Below are 21,842 nucleotides of genomic sequence, written 5' to 3' on the forward strand. Positions count from 1 at the left end.
CTTCTCATTTCAGACCTACTTGGCCTAAATTCCATAATTTAAGGCACGTGGCACGATACAATTATCGTAATACTTTTAGAGTTATTACATCATTATTGGCTAAAATTCCATTTTAGCTCAAAGAGCTGAATTGTACTTTAACCGAATGCTTACTGAATCGTCGAGCTTATTTTTAAAATAATTTTGTAATTATACGAAACTTTAACGATAATTTCTTAATAATATTTCACGAAATTTGACGTGAAAATTATCAGCTCGGGATTTCCAATTTATTTATTTTATTTTATTTCCTTTCTTTTTAACCCCGCTTAAATCCAGTTTATCGAATAATAATTTTTCATTTAAATTATTATTTTACGATAATTCCAATAGACTCGCTGTTGTCTAAATCCTTGTTATCTAATCTTAATCTGATACTCTCGATCTTAATATTCATAATTATGCCTCGTGGAACTTTACATAATACCTTTAAAAATTTAGGGTATTATATTCTTCACCCCTTATAAAAATTCATCCTTGAATTTTCATAAACAACTTAACCAATCTTTAATCATTCATATCAATCTTTTCCTGACATGCTTTTACTGCGATACTCTGATCATTCATTCATTAACTGTTAACTTTACAATAGATTCATATGATTTTTCACCTAATAACATCCTCAGGTGGAAGTACCTCGATATACTTATCGAGTAACTTCCTATGCGAACAATCCTAGTAATCTTCTTAATACTTGATTCATAATTATTATGAATCGATTCTCTTTCTTTGATCTTCTTGAATAACGTTTATTTGTACGTAGGGTTCATATCCCATGACGTAACTAACTTCTATGTCGATTTCTTCATTCTAGAGGGTAAATGTGCTTTTAGTTTACACGTGGACAATATTACTTTACAAACGTGTAAAGTAGCATTGTTGTCATTGCAATCATACAAGACTTCTTTAGAAATTTTATGATTCGAATCTCTATATATTTCATATCGCGTTACATTACTCGTCGTTTCTATATACATATGTTCTTATATAGGCCTAACAAGATGACCAGTCTTGTTTTATGCCTCTATTTACAGAGTCACTGTTTGAGCTTACTTACGTTTGAAAACTCATCCATTTAAAATCACATTTCTTTTCATATCATGTCACAATCGTGCACCGGTGTGACGACTTCTCTCATCACAAGAGTTGCAAAGACACTCCTCTTTTCATTCCAGACATACACAATGTATATGGTGCATGTCCTACTAATGAATGTAATATTGATGTAGTGATGCAATTATATTCGTGTCAATGAAATGTCTTTATGATTCATGCCCGAGCACAATTATGTCTTTTAAAAAACATATTACTTTATCAAATACACTTATTTTTCACAAAACGGGATTTACGTAAGTTTCTTTTGAGATAAGACTATATACAGCTATTCATTCTTATCGTTCATGGTTCTATCGTTCGTAAACCATATACATCCTTTACATACGAAAAGATATTTTATTCGTCTAGTTCAGACATCGTTCGAATAGTACGCTCTAAGCATTCATGTCTGTACTAGACTAGATCAAGAGGTTTGATCACTATTGATCTTTTGGCATTTGAACTTCACGATGTTCACTTTTACTATATGGTTTATCTGGTTGTATCAAACCAGAAACCATCACAACAAATTATGTCTTTACAAAGACGGTTGGTTAGTAACATCCGTGGTATTCTTCTACATTGAATATGGGCATTCTCTTACATCATGTCCTTGCTGTCAGAACCGAAAACATACGTTTGTCATAGCTTGACAGTTACCCAAGTGACTTCTACCGCATTGCGGGCACATGAGATTTGAAAGCTGGAACTTCCTTGTTCCGACTACAACTAAGGCTTCTAGCCTTCTTGGCTTCTTTCTTGATGGAATATACAAATAAACCAAGAGAAAACGGAAGAACCACAAATCCCACATCGACTAGGAAAGAAGAAGCAAATAATGCGTGGTACACACACTATTAAAGGGCCACAAACGCATAAGTCCAGGACACGCAATCCGAATGAACAAACGCCCCATACGCTAAACCACTTACCACTAAATCGACATCCAGTACCAAAACTCAAATCCCTAAGTCACAAACCACATCTGACATCTAGATCTATCATTTGGCACCGTGTGTGGGAACTCCCATAACAAATTTCACTGATCAGATTCGAAAATGGCGGATGTAAGAAAAGATGCAACGGGACAAACGGTCAAGGAAAAAGGCACCTTGCCCAGCGGTTATGGAGTATCGAACGAAGACAGTCCCCGGAGCCCAATAGCTCCAGGGGCAACCGAGAGGTCTGGAATCGTCTTTCAGGGATTCAGAATCTGACCCCCACTCCGGGAAACTAACTCGATCAGGATTTCCAGGAATCCTTGGGCCGAACGATTGATGCGGTAATTAGGTGTTTCAAAGAAGAAGTAGCCACGATGTTCGAAGAAGCGACCGAATCAATCATGTAGCAAACGCCCAACAGAAAGAACCGGAGCGCACTAAGAAACGGACGAGCGGAATAGGAAAAGTGCCCAACGCATTCGACGACCTAGATGGAAATGATCCGGATGTAATCACGGTGAAGACAGTGAGAGGGAAGAATCGGACTTACCCAGTCCTAGACTTTCGGAGATAGGAACGGACAACGTGGACTTGAAGGAAGTTCAGAGACTCATTTCAGAGGGGATGCAGAAAGTGGCTGAAGAAAAATCAAGAGAGCACATCCAAACCAGCAATATGACGGATGGGAAGTCACCCCTAGCAGTAAGCGTGCTGTTTGAGAAGTGGCCAGAGAGGCTCAAGATACCTAACTTTGGAACTTTGACGGAACCGGTTGTCCGAAGAGTCGCGTCACCAAATACTACAACATGATCGTCCTACTGGATGTCTGAGATTCAATACTTTGCAAGACATTCCCAACCACACTCAAGGACACAGCACAATGATGGTACAATAGCTTGAAGGTCGGATCAATAGCTACATGGAGACAGCTGAATAAAGAATTCATGATAAGGTTCTTCAACATCCCACCTAGAAGAAGCTCAAAAGAACTCTACAGATGCAAGCAGAGAGAGGGATAAACACTAAGGGCATACATTGAAAGATTCAATAACGAAGCCATGAAAATTGAAGACCTCAACAATGACACAACACTTGGATGGGAGTGCTAGGCGATAAGCTAAGTTTGAAGAAGCCAAAAACCTACTAGGAAGTAATGGCAGTAGCTCAGAAGTATATCAACGTAGATGATGGAAGGAGGCAGAAAACCAGCGAAGCACCAAAGACGGAAGAAAGCAAGGGAAGCGCCTCTCAAAGACAACCGTCACACTCACGAAAAGATTATGGTACGAGCCATCGTAGCATCAGCAGGTACACCCCACATGAAGAGGGCAACCACTAAAGAAACGATAACAAATACACCATCGATTATCGATCTAAGAATGGCGACAGAGCTGAAGCATTCACACCACTGAACACCACGAGGGCGAATGTCCTGATGTGGGTAAAAAAAAAAACAGGACATCGGTAACATGGCCCAGGAAGATGATCCACAGAACTATGACAAGAGACGAAAACCAATACTGCAAGTTCCACGAGGACTATGGGCACGACACAGAAGAATTCTATGATACGGAGAAGGAAATAGAAAAGCTCTGATAGAATCAGGAGCACTAAGGAAGTTCACAAGCCATAAAGAAGATAAGGAATAGAGAAAAGAAGGAACTGACAAGGAAGGAAAAAAGGAAGACGAAAGGGGAAGAAAGAAGGAAATCGCAGAGGTCATCAACGTCATTGTTGGAGGAAAAAGCATGAAATAAGAGAGAAAAAGGTTAAGGGGCGAGATAATGCAGGTAGCGGAACAAGCAGGAAGAAGGGCGGAAGTAGCAAAAGTAATCACATTCTTAGAGGAAGACGGAACACATGTGAAAGGACCACACAATGATGTGTTGGTGGTGGAAGCGATTATTAACAACTTCCTGGTTATGAAGGAAGCGCAGTAAACCCGATGACGTGGTAGACGTTCAAAGGGATTGGCGGAGAACTAGGAAAGCTCAAGCATTTCCCGGTGCTGATAGTAAGGCTCGGAGGAACCCAATCCAACCCAAGAGCCTGGCAGAACTAATGGTAGAATTTGGAAGAGGAGGAAGAAAGACGAAGAAAGTCAAAACCTTGTTTTCAGTTGTGGACATGCCCCTGGCTTACCATTGGATACTAGGAAGGCCGTTTCTATATTCTTCTCGAGCGATCACCAGCATCTGCTACATGACTATGAAAATACCAACCGCAGAGGGAGTCATCGACGTCAAAGAAGACCGGAGGTAGCTGCCAAATGCTACACTATCCCCATGAAAGAAACAAAGGGGTAGAACATTACTACAAGAAAGTTGTCAAAGACAGAAGGCCAAAGAGATAAGGATAGCAGCCTTTATTTTTGTTATAAGTAAATCCTCCATGTCAATCTCAATACAATCAAAGTTCCCTTTTTTTTATCTAAGTAGCAAAATGCAAAATAAAACAACAACAGAAGCAATCGAAAGACGCAAACAAATGCGCATAAACAATCGACAAAAGAGATACATATCTCATAATGCAACGACCATACAAGAGAGGTACATACCTATTAAGGCAACGTCCAAATAAAAGAGATACATATCTCCTAAGGCAACAACCAAACAAAGGAGATACATATCTCCTCAAGGAAACGACCGAATAAAAGAGATACATATCTCCAAAGGCAACAGCCAAAGAAAGGAGATAAATATCTCCTCAAGACACCGGCCAACTAAAATAGATCTGCACACCTTCTACAAATAACAGTAAAACAACAACGCACGCCCACTAAAGCAACAAAAAAAAAAGCAACAGAGCTAACAAAGAAAACAACAGGTATGAAAAGAGAACATCCCATAAGGCAAAGATCAAGCAACCAGAGATACAACGCCAAGTAAAGGAAAACACAAGAAAGAAAAAGCAAATTAGAGAAAAAGTCAATCAAAACCAAAGAAATATTATTAAAATACATGTGCAGCACGTAAAGAGGCCACACTCTCCAAAAGATACAAAAAGAAATTTAAAAAAAAAACAAAATAAAAAAAAATCAAAAATCCCAATCAAACGCCACCGGTCGAAGTAGGAAAACACCCAGTCACCGAAGATGAGGGAGCAAGAGAGAAAGCAACTGAAGAAGGGGCAGGAGAATTCGAGCCCACAACCTGGGAAGGAACGGAAGACAAGACCCCGGGCGAAGGGGAATTGCTAACCGACGCTTCGATAGCAGACCTCTGAGCTGCCAATGCGGCAAGACACTGATCACAAAACTGGGCCAGATCGACATAAAGGAAGGAGAGATCCGCCACTGGATACTCCTTCAAAATAATCGATCTAATAGACCAACGGTAATGGTAAAACATCAAAGGAACCACGTGGGAAACCTCCTCCAACTGGTTCTCCACAGCCAGGTTCTGCAGCTCCAAACGGGAGCGCTAAACCTCCAACTTCGCCCGATCCAGATGGACGTTGTTTAAGGAGACCTTCAGGTCCGCTACGTGATTCTTCTGCAACTGGGCAGAATGCTGCAAGGATTCCGACTGCTTACCCCGTTGATCAAGTTGCTTCTCAAACGAGGTGTCAATAACAGTCCTCTTATAAAGTTCGATCTTTAAAGACTCATTAGAAGCCTTCAAAGAAAGGATCTCCTCCGCATGCCGCTTATGCGACTCCCTAAACCTCTTCACGGCCGCTGACATCTGCTCAAACTGAGAGTCAACCTTCGATCGAGAATTAGCATAGGCTGAAAGATGAGTCCTATTGTCCTCCAATCGACGAACATAATCAAGAAGGCAAAAACAAGTGGCATAAATGGACGGCGCACCTTCTAAGCCAGGAACTTGTCCGGAAACAGACACCCGATACTGACTCTGAAGATAGCCAAATACGGCATTCCGTATGTGGTTGGAGTCAAGAGGAGAACCTTTTGGCAGAGTGAAACAATCCCTATCAACATCACTACCCTTTAGTACAAAAGTAGAGTGAGGAACGTCTCGGCACGGGTAAGGGGCAGGCTCCACAGACGAATCTGGAGGCCTAGTAGCATGCCGCTTCCTAAGCATAAGACGACACCACCACCACCGACACGGAGTCTGTCGCAATAGAAGAAAGGGCCCCAGAAGAAGCGGTAATAGGCAAAACCACCGAAAGAGAGGACAAAGAGGCAGCAGGCGTAGATGGAGGAAGATTGCTGGTAGAAACAGAAGGCCCATCCTCGTTGTCCGACAAGAGTGAAATAAAGGGCGTTGCCTTTAAATTGTCCAAAGGAAGGCTAGATATAACGGTAACATCATCATCACTTAACATACCTGCATCCATAGCATCGAAGATATTTTTGGCCATTCCGATGAAAGAGGTAAAAACAAGAGCAAAGAAAGACGAAGAGGAAAACCAAAAAGAAGTAAAAGAAAGAAATATCAAAGAATGGAACTATTTATATGCTTTCCTCGGAAGGTAAAGAAAAAAATAGAAGGGAAAAAGAGGAAAAATACAGAAGTAATAAATGGCCATAAAGCAATTGTAACCACTGTGGCATTAAAACCGAAGAGGCACAAGCAACTTGTCACAACCCGAAATATCGAGCCGCGACCGGCGCTAGAGAATGGGAGTGAAAACAATATAACTTTACAAATATAAGTTTTCAGAAAAAAATAATAATCAAAAACCACATTAAAGAAGAACAAAAGTTCACTAGGCAATTTTGGTTTTAAAAATTCAAAAAGATTACAACTTTTAAATTTTCTAATTTGAGATTTTATATTTATTCATAAGAATTACAACTTTTTATTCATTTTTTATTTTTACAATCTCGATTTTCATACTTAGTCAAACTTGAAATAGATCCAAATGCAATGTAACAGTTTATTAGCATGGATCCACCTCTTCCCTTAAAATCCATGAATGAGGATTCAAATAGAAGACTCTTAACTCTTTAGTAGATAAAAATTTAACGAAAGTACACATAAAAACAATTTGAATAGTTTAATTTTGTAATTTAACGTTCCAAGAAAAAAATGATGTTATTTCAAAAATTGTACTACAGAAAGCCACCTAACAGTTTGCTTGAGACTCATGAACATGTTTACGATGCATTTTACTATTTCTTCCTTGATTTGAGTTTGTTTTAGTTTTGATTATCATTTTTGATAACTAAGTGCATATAATTGAATTAGAATTTAGACCCCTTTTAGAACAATTCAATTTATCCACTGGAATTCATTTATAAATGAATTTCACTTAAGTTCATTTGAAATGAATTATGATGTTTGGTATGAAAAACTATAATTTACAAAATTAAGATGTATTGTAGACACCTATTTTTCGGACAGGTAAAAAGTGATAAGGAACTGAAGCGTCCAATGATGATTTTAAGAGAAATCCGTCCGGCTGACGAGCTTTCGATTTGCTTGTTGGAATCTAAGCAGGCGTAATCTGTGCACAGCTGCAAATTTAGAGGATTAAAATGCAATTAGGCGTGAACAACCCATAAAAATCCAAATAGATTGTAATCTAAGTCTAGAAATTGGACTAATTGCCATATCTTAGAAGTTTATGAGCCAATTTGCAAGTTTTACGGACTGGAATTGACCATGACCAAACCCATAGGACTTTAGTAGCCTTTTTTAACACTTTTAGGGACCAAAATAGACTTTTAGCACCTTTTTAATTAGCTAGCAAGTCCAAATCCGAAAATTAAAATGAAAAATTAAATAAATAGATTTTAAAGCTAATCTTAACATCTAATGACTTATCACTTAACAGTTTAACCCCTAGAAGACTCTAATCAAACCCTATGTCACCCCTAATCACTATAAATACAGCCTTAAGCCAGCCTGGGTAAAAGTGGCACATAAACCCTAGAAAAATAGAAGAGAAAAACCAACCACCGCTAAAAACCCTATTATAGTCCGAATTCATAAGACATAAAACACACACAAATCACATCGATTCCAGTCCCGAAAAATACCTGAAGTCGCTGTGATTCTCCAAGAACGCACGCCTGCACCAGATTCGAAACCGGATTTAGCATCCACTTCGTTGGCAAACGAGCCAAGAACTTAGATCGGTAATTCTGAGGGCCCTCTCATAATTCCTTTGATTTTTTTGTCCATGTATATACCATGATCAATTAGGATGCATGTTAGATTCAAAGTTGTTGTTTTTCCATGACTATTGCTAATTTTGCCATTAAAATAGCTATAATTAACCAATTCGATGTTTTCAATAATTGCCATAAAATTCGATGATAGACATGTTAAATTGTTGTAATTAATCATGTTTAACCTCAAATACATAAATCCAGTTACTTTAGAGCTCTTAGAATGCATGTTTTTAGGAGATCTTAGCTAGTTTTGACATGAAAACTTTAAAAAAAGAGTTGCCGCCCAGAAAAATAAATTTGTCTAGATGAGCTTTAACCACTCCGATTATGTGTTTTTTGGATTCCTTGTTCTAGTTTATGATTTTTTGACTACTTTTGCATGAAAAACGGAGCTAAAACGAGTGAGAACGAAGTAAAACAAAACGACCCCTGAAACTGCCGACGAACCGCCGCCGCCGCCACTGAAGCCGACGGCGCCGCCGGGATAAAGTGGCTGCGCCACCACAATGAATTTTTGGCGCCGCCAGGTTAAACTGGCGTCGTGTTCCTCCTTCGCCAGATCCCAGATTCGCTTCCCAGATCTTCCAAACTCCGATCCCAACTTCAAAACGCGTTTCCCGGCCCATCCGGACTCCAAATCAGGCCCAATTTGAACCCAAACGTAGCTAATCCAATTTAGTTTCATATTTTGTATTGTAACGGGCCAGACCTGATATAAAACAGACTCAGAAGTCCATATAAACCGGGCCCACGAGCCCGAGGCCCAACAAACTAACAACTTCCAGTTTCGATTCCGGGCTAATTCGAACTCGGAATCGACTCCGGAGTAAACCAGTAGAACCAGATTGACGAAACGTACAACTCTCGTGGTCTGACCGAAAGCCCATTCTGACCAGATCGATGTCAAAGCGCGCGCGAGTGCCAGGCACTCAAAGTCAACGAGGTTTAAAAGTATTCCTAACCTTGTCCGTATATCCAACTGCCCATGAGCATGCCTGTACTGTTTACTTCTTTCCAAAAACATTCCAAATCCAATAATATCCGGGTAAAGGACTAATCACCTAAAATGGCCCATTAATGCAATTCCATCCCATCACCTAGACATCGTAGGAATAATACAAAAATGTAGTAACGGTTGTATAGGTTTTTCAAGACTCACCTAATAAAATCAATCAAGCACACTTATACATCCGGTTTAGGCTTTGTGCATGTAAAATATCCAGACCAGCCTGACTTATGCTATTTTCTAGAAACCTCTAAGGTTAGATGTATGCTTAGGAGTACCTGCTACTTGCCTCAAATGCCAGTCCAGATCGAGTCAGCGTCAAACGTGTTTACTGCTTTCATACATGTTTATTTACAGCTTTCATATCCTGTGAACTGCATATACTGTTGAGAAGAGATGTAATACAAATATGTCCAGTAAATAAAGCCAGTAACAGATAAGCCAAGCACAAGAGTCTCGGGGAGGTCCACGAACCCTAGTCTTTGCACGATAGTCTTACCAGAGGCGAGTAAGGTTATCTAGTCGGTTAAGAGACATTTCCTAGTTGAACTAGGTGGCGACTCCATTTTTCAAACCATTTCTAAATCGAGAAGTCAGCCATAAGCCTTGGGCGAGCGGCCCCCGAACCCCGCTCAGCTCACAGTGGCGACTCCATTGGGGATTGAAATCAAATGTTTTTAAAACATAAACACAAAAACGTTTTCATAATTGTTTTCAAAAACGGTTTCCATGGACCTAAACCGCACGGTTTGCGCCTTATCGATCACCGACTTTATTTTCCAGACATATTCGCACATGTTACATGCATTAGAAATTTCTCTTCTCACCTAATCTCTAGGAGTCCCTATCCAGCCCCGATACTCATAGCCGCTCTCACGCTCTGGCTCTGCACTCCATTGCCCAGAACGTCTTATGCGGAGTAGTATCATTCACAGTCCAGTACCTCGGTCGCTTGTACTCGTGATTGAGGAGACCTATCAAAGGTATATCTGTCTATGGGAGCCTTAAACCGGTTACTACCAAAATCGAATGACTCAGCCCACATGCATTCCAGCTTAGACACTACCCTCTAGGATCAACCCAATTTAATGATTGTACTTGAGGCATGATTGTCAAAATACAGTACACTTAATTCAATTTGTATATTACACTAAATTTCAAAATTCTCTTTATATAAAATGACATTTAAGATTGCAAGAGCATGAAAATAAATTTTATTAATAAATTGAATGAAACTAGTTCATTTTTTATAAGTTCACATCCGGATTGATTTTTAATAGTTATTCAATCCTTATAATAGACTATCTCTCAATATTCTGTTTATATAAAATATCAGATAAGATTGTAAAGAGGAAAAGCATCAGAATAGTTTCGTTGATATAGGTTCATATCAGGTTGATTTTTGGTTTTATAGACTATCAAATACATTTCACTTAAAAGAGATATTCAATTTGTATATTATACTAAATCTTAAAATTCTCTCTATATAAAATGCCATTTAAGATTGTAAAGAGAAGGAAGACAAAATTTATTAAAAATTGAATTAAACTAGTTCAGTTAATATAAGTTCACATCTGATTCATATCAGGTTGCTTTTCAGTTTTATAGATTGTCAAATACATTTCACTTAAAACCAGTTATTCAATTATTATAATAGACTAAATCTCAAAATTGTCTCTATATAAAATATCAAATAAGATTGTAAAAAACAACAAGAAATTTTTCATAAAAAAATAAATTAAGTTAGCTCAGTTAATATAGGTTCATATCTGGTTCAAATCAGGTTGATTTTTGGTTTTATAAACTACCAAATACATTTCACTTAAAAAAGATATTCAATTTGTATATTACACTAAATCTCAAAATTTATCTATATAAAATGTCAGTTAAGATTGTAAAGAGCAGTAAGAAAAAAAATTAAAAAGTGAATTAAGATAGTTCAGTTGATATAGGTTCACATCAAGTTGATTTTCGGTTTTATATTGAGTTAATCTTGAATTTATACTAAACTAATTTATATCGCTATCACAAAAAATCTTAGATGCTACGTATTGCAGAGCTCACTTCTATTCAAAGTAAATCAATTTTTTTTACTATCCAACATAAATGAAGTGTATACATGAAGTTCATGCTAGATTTCAATTACATGATCATCAAACCAAGCAGTGGATGGAAAGCCACCAAATATAATTATAGGTTGAGTTGGAGAAGTTGGTCATATCCATTTAATATTTGGAAGAGGAAGAGTCTTCAAAAGATGGGACCAGCTGGAACCATTATCACCAAGTCCATGAAGCCATACAACGATAGCTTGGTGTTTACCTTTAGGCCTAACCACGTAAGTTCTTCAAAATTCAAATGCCCTATTGACAGTTTTACCACCAGCATTCATAGAAGGACCACTGAAACTCATCTTCGAATGATGTAAAGAGCACAGAACCTGAATAAGACAACAAAACTAGAGAGACTATATCTCTTCGATAATGGTGGCTCTAAAACTGCAAAGTAAATCAATTAACTCAACCAAAATGTTGATTTGTATTCTTCTAGCTATCAATATTCATATAGTAATACAATTTTCAATTTTGAAAAACAAAAAGTGCAACTTGTAGAACATAAGAACATTGAATTGTTGGGGCCTTTTTTAATTCTATAAGAATTTCAGCCATAAACACTCTCTTCATCATGATTGTCATGCAATCCAACAAGACACTCGAATTTTAGACAAAATTGAATCCCTAAAAGCTAAAAGCTTGCTCCACTACTACTCTTTTTCAAACCCATCTTCGCCTTCTTGAGACTAGAGTTTTTTTTGTTACTGTTAGCAATCAAAGGTCAAAGACAATAGGTTCTTTGAGATTAGATGCCAACTCTTTATGCAGGATAGTGAGTTTTTACGCTTACTTTTGTAATCTTCTTTTTCCTTTTCTTTCTTTTCTCCATTGATTTCAATATTCAACCTCCGCCCACAAAAAGAAACAGCACCACCAATAACAACAAATACTCATCTCACCATTTTCACAAATTATTTCAAAAAAAGGAAGATTTAAAAGCTTATGATCCGGCGATGGAGGGTGCTTCTCTGACATCCGACGATCGGCAGCAACAATAGAAAGCAACAAAAGAAGGAGCAGCAGTGGAGATTCGACTGTCAACAGCAACAAGAAAGTAGTGAGGGAGGGAGCAGCACAGGTGGTCCAGCTATCGACCACCAAAGGTCTAGTGTTTCGCCAACTGGCACCAAAAGTCTGGCCACCGGCTGTCCGACCATAACAAACCGGCCATAAACTAACCGACCATACATTTACTCTAATGGTAGCAACTGTTGATGTTGGAGAAGAGAAAGTAAGGGTAAAATAGTACTATAATTAAAATGAGGTATAGATGGAAACAAATTTTTTTTTTTAAAAGAGACTTTCGCACAAAAATGTTTTGTGAGTTACTAACATAAACTTTTGAGTTTTTGGGTTATATGGTGTAATTTTTTCTTTTTGCTTGCCAAAATCATATACCCTTATTTCCAAATATCTCCAATACTAGCTTTCTTGATTTTAGATACCAATTAAATCATATCTTATTTAAATCCTTTTAGTTTAGGAAATGAATAAGATATATTTTTAAATAATTAGATTCAACTTTTATGGTTAAGAAATCCTCTTTCCATGTAGAATTAGCTTAATAACCAAGCATCCTATTTACTTATATGAGAATTTCGGCCATGTTCTCGATACCCCTCACTCTTTATGGATTTGAACTTCAAAATAGGTCCGTTGATTTGAAATTAATCCAAGCTAAACTTTGTTATCTTTAAGGCCCAAATGAGTTGAATTTTATGTTGTACATATGTATTCAAATTAGCTTGAAACTTTCTTGCTCTACTTCTTGTAATCGGGCCCAATGGCAAACCCAATGGGTCACCAAATTCCAATCTTATTGTCATACAAATCAAGCCCATCACGCGAGTCTATCTCCACTTCATCATGATCTCCTTGATTGTTCATAACACCACTTCATCCAAAGTTTAAACCATACACCATTTGGACTAGTAGGCTTGTATCAACCAGTAACATATTTTTTGTTGCATGACAAGTTCTAATTATTTTTACATTGACAAATAATTTATAAACATTCGCCAAAAAATTCTAAGGCTCAAAAGTATTATAATCTTGTATGTTTAAACTGTTGTTTGACTATGTTGATGTTTTTTATTGTGTTGAGTGTGTGTCTATATCCAATTTTAACAGATTTAATTACATAATCATGTTAATAATTAGTATAAACTAATCAGACAAATGAAAACTCTAGAATGACCATGAAAACTGTAATTAATGATTTTATATGCATTTAAGATGATAATTTCTAAAATTAAAATCATTTATACATCCATTATTATTTCCGTTTCTATTGCTCCCTTATTTTTAACCAACCAAATGCTCCCTTAATGGTTAAGTGAGAATTAAAATAAAGATTAGAGTCATTGTTGACCCTATTCGTTTTTAAAAGAATAAAGGATCATTTCACCCCCTCAACTTGGAACAAAATATTAAAAAAATCCCAAGTACGTAAAACTATATAATTTTTTTCCTGTACTTTGCAAAGTCGGATCGGTTTTCACCCTGCTTATAGAAAAAGAGTGAGATTCTTAAGAATGATTCTAATTAATCATTCTTAACTCTAACTAAACCTAATTAATTTTAATTAAATTTAAAATTATAATTCTAATTAACACCCTAATTAAATTTTAATTAAACCCACAATTATCCTAATTAATCATAATTAACGTAATTTCTAATCTACCCTCTTCTTTCAAACTTCTGCCGAGTTTTAGAGTTAAAATTATCCATACAATTAGTAATATTTTTAAATTAATAATCATCATTATCACAATCACCACAATCATAAAACAACAACAACAAATCCAACAAGTCTCAATTGATCATTCAACTTTCTTTGCTTTTTTTTTAAATCTCTATCATCGAAATCATAGAGTACTTCTTTGCATCTGCTGATCCAATCACCATTTTCATATTTTCATCTTCTTCATCTTATTCTGATGTTTCTTCGACAAATTCATATGCAAATTTCGATTGTGCAGAGACACAAATTGAACGGCAAGGGAACCGCTGCTCCTTCTTTCGTTGCATTTATGCATTTTCTTCATGATTTTTTCGACGAGCAAATTGATGATTGATTATTTTGTTTGCAATTTTCATGTGTGTTTTGGTTTTCTATTTGCGGGTTTGGGTAGTGTTCTTGGTGGCGGAGGAAATGAAGAATTGGCGGTTTGGTGCAGGAGTGGAAGACGAACCATAAATGGTTATGAGGAACATCGAAGACGGATTGGAGAAGAAGAATGTTGAACGGTGAAAGGGAATGTGTTTGAAAAACAAGAAGATTTGATAATAAAATTAGGTTGGTTGAATACATATTTTGACCTCTGAACATGTACCGTTTTATCCATCTAACTCCTAAACTTAACGTCTCACCTATTAAACCTCTAAACTTGCTAAATAACCCGATTTGACCCCTGAACTTGTTAAATAATCTGATTTGATCCATGAACTTGATAAATACGTAAATATTGAACCCCCCCCGTACAAAAATTCTTCTAGAATGTTTCAAGTGCCAGGTGGACACGGAGGGATTCAATGTTTACGTATTTACCAAGTTCATAGGGTCAAATCACATTATTTAACAAATGCAGAGGTTCGATAGGTGACACGTTAAGTTCATGAGTTAGATAGGTAAATGAGTACAAGTTCAGAGGTCAAACTATATATTAAGCCACATCTCGGGGTCACAATGAGTACAAATTACTGAATTAGGTTAGGTTTGAAAATGAAAAAGGTGAAAAGAGATCGCTCATAATTAATTTAAAAATTATTTTGATTTGTGAAGTTTAAAATTATATGGGATACATAGCCCGCACAGGTTTGGTTTAGTGGTCTAAGTCTCAGCCATCTAGAAGCCAAACGTCGCAGGTTCAAATCCCGGCTAGGCCCTTTCTTAATATGGAGTGGTTGAGGTTGGATTGCTGGCCACTATAGCCCAAAATTACTAGGTATGTGAGCTTGCGGGCGGTCCACATCCCTGGGTTTGACAATGATTTGAGTTTCGGCTCAATAGAGTGAGTTCTCATCACAAAAAAGGGATATACTTGAAATTTGAAAATAATTTGATGTCAATTTGAAAAATAAAATAAGAATAAGAAATCATATAAATATTATATTATTAAAAACCGAAGAATGTATGTACTCTCGGAGATGAATGGTGAAAAGGAGATTTGATACGTTTTTGCCAAGTAAAGAAAAAAGGTGATCTACTTGCTTAAATTCAAGTTTTTTTGATATTTTGTGCCAAGTTGAGGAGTGAAATGATTATTTGTTCGTTTTAAAACGAATCAAGGATTACTTTACCCCCTCAACTTAGCACAAACTATAAAAAACGTTACAATTAGCAAAAAATGATCACTTATACCTGAACTTGACAAAATCGGGTCAAAACCCCCCTTTCCACACCCTCACCCAAGAGAGTTGATAGATCCGGATGTCGGATGTGGTCTGTGACTTAGGGATTTTAGTATCGATACTGGATGTCGATTTAGTGGTAAGTGGTTTAGCGTATGGGACTTTTGTTCATTCAGATTGTGTGTCCTGGACTTATGGGTTTTTGGCCCTTTATAGTGTGTGTGTAACGCGCCTTGTTTGCTTCTTCTTTCCTAGTTGATGTGGGAATTATGGTTCTTCCATTTTCTCTTGGTTTGTTTGTATATTCCATCATTAATCCCCCTTGTTGGTTATCGCAATGGCTGGATATTAATGCGGAGCTTTAATCATTACGATCTATGACCTTTGCTCCTTGTCCTGTTCTTCAGTCGTGGGCATCGTCACGTTCGCTTGTTTCCGTATGTGTCAACATCTGCTTCTTTTCGGATGACTGAGACGATCAATACGACTTTAAATTTTATGTATTTTCTGTTCTTCTGGGTTCTATATGTGCTTTTTGTAGCATGTTTTGGTTGTCTGGTTTTGATTAACCCAACCAAAACAGGCAATAAAGAAGCTCAGGGAGACTCTATGCTTTGTGCAGGTTAGAACATCCTTCTTTTGTTTCTTCTTTTTGCTTTCCTGGGTTATTCCTGTGCTTTTCGTAGTTTGCTTAGTTTGCCTGGTTTTGCCTAACCCAACCCAAGTAAGCTACAAAAAGGCTCAGAAAGACTTCATTCTTTTGTTTTTATCTATTTCGCGTGTGGTTTTCCTCTTTCTTTCCCTTGTATTTATAGTACCGTGTTGTAGTGCATTTATGGCTGTCACGTCTTTCTGAATTTTCCTCTTTTCTCGTGCATCGTGCTTCTCTCTCCAGATTAGTTTTGACGGTTGAGTTGCATGTGCCTCTTCGGTTTTAGTGCCACAGTGGTTACAGTTGCTTTATTGCCATTTATTACTTCTGTATTTTTCCTTTTTTCCATTCTATGTTTTTCTTTGCCTTCTGAAGAAAACTTATAAATAGTTCTATTCTTTGATATTTCTTTCTTTTACTTCTTTTAGGTTTTCCTCTTTGTCTTTCTTTGCTCTTGTTTTTACCTCTTTCATCAGAATGGCCCAAAATATCTTTGATGCTATGGATGCGGGTATGCTAAGTGACGATGATGTTTTCGTTATATCTAGCCTTCCTTTGGAAGATCGACTAGCAGCGCCCTTTATTTCCCTCTTGTCGGACAACGAGGATGGACCTTCTATTTCTACCAGCGATCTTCCTCCATCTATGGCTGCTGCCTCTCTGTCCTTTCTTCCGGTGGTTTTGCCTATTACTGCTTCTTTTGGGGCCCTTTCTTCTGTCGTGACAGACTCCGTGTCGATGGTGGTGGTGTCATCTCTTGTGACTACCTCTTCTGCCTCTTTTCCTTTGGCTCCTTTTGAGGAGACTAAGAAGCGGCCTGCTACTGGCCCTCAAGATTTGTCTATAGAACATGCCCCTCGGAGAGACGTTCCTCGCTCTACTTTTCTGCTTAAGGGCAGTAATGTTGATTGGGATTGATTCATTATGCCGAAAGGTTCTCCTCTTGACTTCAACCACATACGGAATGCCGTATCTGGCCATCCACGGAGTCAATGTCCGGTGTCTATTTCCGAACAAGTTCCTGGCGTAGGAGGTGCGCCGTCCATTTATGCCACTTGTTTTTGCCTTCTTGATGATGTTCGTCGATTGGAGGACGATATGACTCGTCTTTCATCCTATGCTAATTCTCGGTCGGAGGTTGACCCTCAGTTTGAGCAGATGTCAGCGGCCATGAAGAGGTTATGGGAGTCGTATAAGCGGTAGGCGGAGGAGATCCTTTCTTTGAAGGCTTATAATGAATCTTTGAAGAACAAATTTTGTGAGAAGATCGTTAGTGCCACCTCATTGGAGAAGCAACTTGATCAACAGGGTAAGCAGGTGGAATCCTTACAGCATTCTGCCTAGGAGGAGATCCTTTCTTTGAAGGCTTATAATGAATCTTTGAAGAACGAATTTTGTGAGAAGATCGTTAGTGCCACCTCATTGGAGAAGCAACTTGATCAACGGGGTAAGCAGGTGGAATCCTTACAGCATTCTGCCTAGTTGCAGGAGAATCATGTTGCGGACCTGGAGGCCTCCTTAAACAACGTCCGTCTGGATCGGGCGGAGATGGAGGCGGAGCGCTCCCTTTTGGAGCTGCAGAACCAGGCTTTGGAGAACCAGTTGGAGGAGGCTTCTGGCGTGGTTCCTTTTCGATTTTAGCATTACCGTCAGTCTATTAGATCGATTATTTAAAGGAGTATCCAGTGGCAGATCTTTCCTTTCTTTATGTCAATCTGGCCCAGTTTTGTGACTAGTGTCTTGCCGCATTGGCAGCTCAGAGGTCTGCTATCGAAGCGCCGGTTAGCGCTTCCCCTTCTCCCGGGGTCTTATCTTTCGTTCTTCCCCTGGTTGTGGGTTCGACTTCTCCTGCTCCTTCTTCAGTTGCTTTATCTTTTGCTCCCTCGTCTTTGGCGACTGGGTGTTTACCTATTTCGACCGGTGGCGTTTGATTGGGATTTGTGTTTTGTTTTTTTTATTTATTATTCTTTGTATCTTTTGGAGAGTGTGACCTCCTTGTGTGATGCACATGTATTTTAATAATATTTCTTTGGTTTCGATTGACTTTTTCTCTAATTTGCCTTTTCTTGCTTGTGTTTTGCTTAACTTGGCGTTGTATCTCTGGTTGCTTTATCTTTGCCTTATGGGATGTGCCCCTTTCATACTTGTTGTTTTCTTTGTTTACTCCGTTGCTTTCTTGTTTTATTGTTGCCTTAGTGGGCGTGCGTTGTTGTTTTATTGTTATCGTAAAAGGTGTGCATCTCTATTTTAATTGGCCGTTGCCTTGAGGAGATATGTATCTCCTTTGTTTGGCTATTGCCTTTAGAGATATGTATCTCTTTTATTTGGTCGTTGCCTTGAGGAGATATGTATCTCTTTTGTTTGGTTGTTGCCTTAGGAGATATATATCTCTTTTATTTTGATGTTGTCTTAAGAGTACCTCTATTGTTTGGCAGTTGCCTTATGAGATGTGTATCTCTTTTGTTGCTTGTTTATGCACATTTGTTTGCGTCTTTCGATTGATGTTGTTGTTGTTTTATTTTTCATTTTGCTACTTGGATAAAAAAGGGAACTTTGATTGTATTGATATTGACATGGAGGATTTAATTATAACAAAAATAAAGGCTGCTATCCTTATCTCTTTGGCCTTCTGTCTTTTACAACTTTCTTGTAGTAATGTTCTACCCCTCTATTTCTTTCATGGCGATAGTACAGCATTTGGCGGCTACCTCCTGGTCTCCTTTGACGTCGATGACTCCCTCTGTAGTTGGTATTTTCATGGTCAGGTAGCGGATGTTGGTGATCGCTCCAGAAGAATATAGAAACGGCCTTCTTAGTATCGTGTTGTAAGCCAATGGCATGTCCACAACTGAAAACAACGTTTTGAATTCCTTCGTCTCTCTTCCTCCTCTTCCAAATTCTACCATTAGTTCCGCCAGGCCCTTGGGTTAGATTGGGGTTCCTCTGAGCCCTAATATGGGCACTGGGCAATGCTTAAGATTTCCTAGCTCTCCGCCAATCCCGTTGAACGTCTCCCACGTCATCAGGTTTATTGCGCTTCCTTCATCTACTAGTAGCTTCATAACCAGGAAGTTGTTGATAATCGCTTCCACCACCAACACATCGTTGTGTGGTCCTTTCATGTGTGTTCCGTCTTCCGTTGAGAACGTGATTACTTTTGCTACTTCTGCCCTTCTTCCTGCTTGGTCCGCTAACTGCATTATCTCGCCCCTTAACCTTTTTCTCCCTTCTTTCATGCTTTTTCCTCCAACAATGACGTTGATGACCCCCGCGATTTCTTTCTTTCTTCCCCTTTCCTCTTCCTTTTTTTCTTCCTTGTTGGTTCCTTCTTTTCTTTATTCCTTATCTTCTTTTACGGCTTGTGAACTTCCTTAGTGCTCCTGATTCTATCAACTTTTCTATTTCCTTCTTCAGACGTAGCATTCTTCTGTGTCGTGCCCATAGTCCTCGTGGAACTTGCAGTATCAGTTTCGTCTTTTGTCCCAGTTCTGTGGATTTTCTTCCTGGGTCATGTTACCGGTGTCCTGTTTTCTTTGACCCACATCAAGACGTTCTCCCTCGTGTTGTTCAGTGGTGTGAATGCTTCAACTCTATCGCCATACCTAGATCGATACTTGCTAGTGTATATGTTGTCATTTTTCTAGTGGTTTCTCTCTTCGTATGGGGTGTACCTGCTGATGTTGCGAGTGCTCGTACCATAATCTTTTCGCGAGTGTGACAGTTGTCTTTGAGAGGAGCTTCCCTAACCTTCTTCCTTCTTTGGCGCTTCGCTAGTTTTCTGCCTCCTTCCATCGTCTATGTTGATACACTTCTGAGTTACTGCTATTACTTCGTGGTAGGTTTTTGGCTTCTTCAAACTTAGCTTATCGCCTAGCACTCCCATCCGAGTGCCCTTCTTTAATGCATGTACCACTATGTCATTGTTGAGGTCTTCAATTTTCATGGCTTCGTTATTCAATCTTTCAATGTATGCCCTTAGTGTTTCTCCCTCGCCCTGCTTGCATCTGTAGAGTTCTTCTGAGCTTCTTTTAGGTGGGATTTTTGTGAAGAACCTTATCACGAATTCTTTGTTCAGCTGTCTCCACGTAGCTATTGATCCGGCCTACAGGCAGTTGTACCATCGTTGTGCTGTGTCGCTGAGTGTGGTTGGAAATGTCTTGCAAAGTATTGCGTCTGAGACATCCTATAGGACCATCTTGTTGTAGTATTTGGTGACGTGACTCTCCGGACAACCGGTTCCGTCGAAGTTATCAAAGTTAGGTATCTTGAGCCTCTCTGGCCACTTCTCAGACAACACGTTTACTGGTAGGGGTGACTTCCCATCCATCATACTGCTGGTTTGGACGTGCTCTCTTGGCTTTTCTTCAGCCACTTTCTGCATCGCCTCTGAAATGAGTCTCTGAACTTCCTTCAAGTCCGCGTTGTCCGTTCCTATCTCTGAACGTCTAAGAGTGGGTAAGTCCGCTTCTTCCCTCCCACTGTCTTCCACCGTGATTACTTTTGAATCCTTTCCCTCCAGGTCGTCGACTGCGTTGGGCGCTTTTCCTGTTCCGCTCGTCCGTTTCTCAGTGGCGCTCCGGTTCTTGCTGTTATGCGTTTGTGACCTGATTGATTCAGTCGCTTCTTCGACCATCATGGTCACTTCTGCTCTGAAACGCCTTATTTCTCCATCCATCATTCGACCCAAGAATTCCTGGAAAACCTAACCGAGTTCGTCTCCCAGAGTTGGGGTCGGACTTCCGAATCCTTGGAAGAAGATTCCCGACCACCCGGTTGCCCCTGGAGCTATTGGGATCTGGGGACTGTCTTTGATTGATACTCCAGAACCGCCGAGCAAGGTGCCTTTTTCCTTAACCGCTTGTCCCGTTGTATCTTTGCTTACATCCCCCATCGTCGAATCCGATCAGTGAAATTTGTTCTGGGAGTTCCCACAGACGGCGCCAAATGATAGATATGGATGTCGGATGTGGATTGTGACTTAGGGATTTGAGTATCGGTAGTGGATGTCGATTTAGTGGTAAGTGGTTTAGCGTATGGGACATTTGTTCGTTCGGATTGTGTGTCCTAGACTTATGGGTTTGTGGCCTTTTTATAGTGTGTGTAACGCGTTTTGTTTGCTTTTTCTTTCCTAGTCGATGTGCGATTTATGTTTCTTCCGTTTTCTCTTATTTTATTTGTATATTCCACAGAGTGAAATACACTCTCTAGTTTTGATTGGGGATTTTTTTGCTCAAGGTGGTTTTTTATGGTAAAAAATTTAAAATGGTTCTAATTATTTTTAATTTTTCAAATTATTCCATAATAATAAAAAAAATTAATTTTTTTAAATTTTAAAAATTTATATATTAAGTTTATATTAACTAAAAATACAAAGGACCTTTTTGTAATTTTTATAAAAAAAATTATTTTTTTTATACTTGATGAGCAGCTTCAAGTGAAGAATCCATCAGTTGCTCATCGTCATCATTCATCTCTTACAAAGACGACGAGCTCGTCTCTGTGAGAGACGAATCTCGTCGTCTCTGTGAAAGACGAGTTCGTCTCTAAAAGAGAC

This window comes from Mercurialis annua, linkage group LG1-X (assembly GCF_937616625.2).
Source record: "Mercurialis annua linkage group LG1-X, ddMerAnnu1.2, whole genome shotgun sequence".
Classification (NCBI taxonomy): domain Eukaryota; kingdom Viridiplantae; phylum Streptophyta; class Magnoliopsida; order Malpighiales; family Euphorbiaceae; genus Mercurialis; species Mercurialis annua.